Source organism: Olea europaea, unplaced genomic scaffold (assembly GCF_002742605.1).
Source record: "Olea europaea var. sylvestris unplaced genomic scaffold, O_europaea_v1 scaffold27446, whole genome shotgun sequence".
Classification (NCBI taxonomy): Eukaryota; Viridiplantae; Streptophyta; class Magnoliopsida; order Lamiales; family Oleaceae; genus Olea; species Olea europaea.
Genome location: NW_019245882.1, coordinates 1 through 1,483, shown reverse-complemented (window position 1 = coordinate 1,483; position 1,483 = coordinate 1). Strand labels below are relative to the sequence as shown.

Here is a 1,483-nt window from a genome sequence, read left to right as displayed (position 1 = left end):
ACACTTGAAAGTTAGGAAGTCATTTCAAAAGCATATAAGTGGTCTTGCTCTTTACCGTCCTACTAATTACTTGTTCAGCTACTAAGAATTTGAGCAAAGAACAAGTCCATTCAAAAATAAATAAAGGATGAAAGATACCGGAATGTCATTATCAATTGTTTTAGGGATGCCTGCAACAGCAACTGTCAGATTACGCCTTCTAATTTCCTGCACAAATTAAACAAGTTAACAGAAAATTAATACCAAGGCTATTCACCGGAATACTAATACCACCTCAGAAGTTAAAAGTATGTACCGCCTCAGAAGTTGAAAGTATCCACCATCATGAAACCATTTATATCTCCAATATTATAAATCATAATAGAAGAAATTGAAGAAGTGAAGTATTGGAAGATTGAAAGCTTGTAATTGCAAAAGCAGTCAATAGAAGCTAGAAGTTTCAATAAAAGTGATAGCAAAAGAATAACTTCACAAACTAAGAAATGGACTTTTAAAAGGTGGTTAAGGATCAAGTATGGAAAATGATGGACAAAATATGAATCCTCTAATAGTATAGGACACTTCTGAGGCGACCAGAATAAGAAATACATAATAGTTACAAGAACCTAATATAACAGTGCCCTTCAGTGAAAAGCACAAGGGAATAGTTCCTAAAGTTTGGAGGAATCTTTAAGTTATAAAAGGTGGGTGCAATCATCTATAAATAAGGATACCTCATAGATTACAGCTGCTCCCTTCTGAGTTCCATCGCCTCCAATTATATAAACCTGAACCAGTAATACTGATTATCAGAGCCGAACTGTAGATTCTTATATGCCATAACAATAGTTCTAATTATTAAAGAGGAAGGTACATTAAAAAGATTGGTAGTGATGATTCACAGAATCCTATAAATAAATTTTCATCCTTACCTGATTAATTCCACGGTCCTGAATACTGTCGACTATCTTCATCGTATCATGGCCACCTCGAGATGTTCCCAAGATTGTCCCACCACGTTTATGTATGTCATTTGTAACCTTTGGTGTTAAAGTAACGGTGTTCTTAGAATAGAAACCCCTGTAACCTCCCTACAGTAAAGAGATACCACCATTAGCAGATAGCATAGAGATAAAAGAGGACTTCAAAAGGTATGTTAGGGTACAAAACATCAGCAGCTTGAACTACACAGAAGTCAGAAAGGAAAAATACAGGATTGTCTTTTGGAGAAATTCCTAAGCTCTGATACCTTTTAGATGAATATGATTTGATCGAATTCAATTTCTTACTTATATTTTTTTAATATACGTTTATAATTTATTATAGAGTACAACGACCACTAATTTAGAAATTCTATACAAAGAAATAGGCAAAAACTTCTCTAGGAGATATTAGACCCTAATGAACTGATTTTTAGCAATTAAATTAGGAAAGAAATCAATCTATTTACAACTATAAAATCTTGGAATCAAATTTGATTCGTTTTTGCCACATCAAATATATC

General features: G+C 33.3%; 1 long non-coding RNA gene across 1 annotated transcript; it reads right to left on the bottom strand.

Moving 5' to 3' along the window:
- Positions 1 to 164: 164 nt before the first annotated feature.
- On the bottom strand, positions 165 to 1,091 carry LOC111383732. Its single transcript, XR_002700785.1, has 3 exons — positions 912 to 1,091; positions 714 to 767; positions 165 to 207 (listed from the first exon to the last, which is right to left on the bottom strand). It is a non-coding gene; the product is annotated as an uncharacterized LOC111383732 (long non-coding RNA).
- Between the last annotated feature and the right edge of the window lie 392 nt (positions 1,092 to 1,483).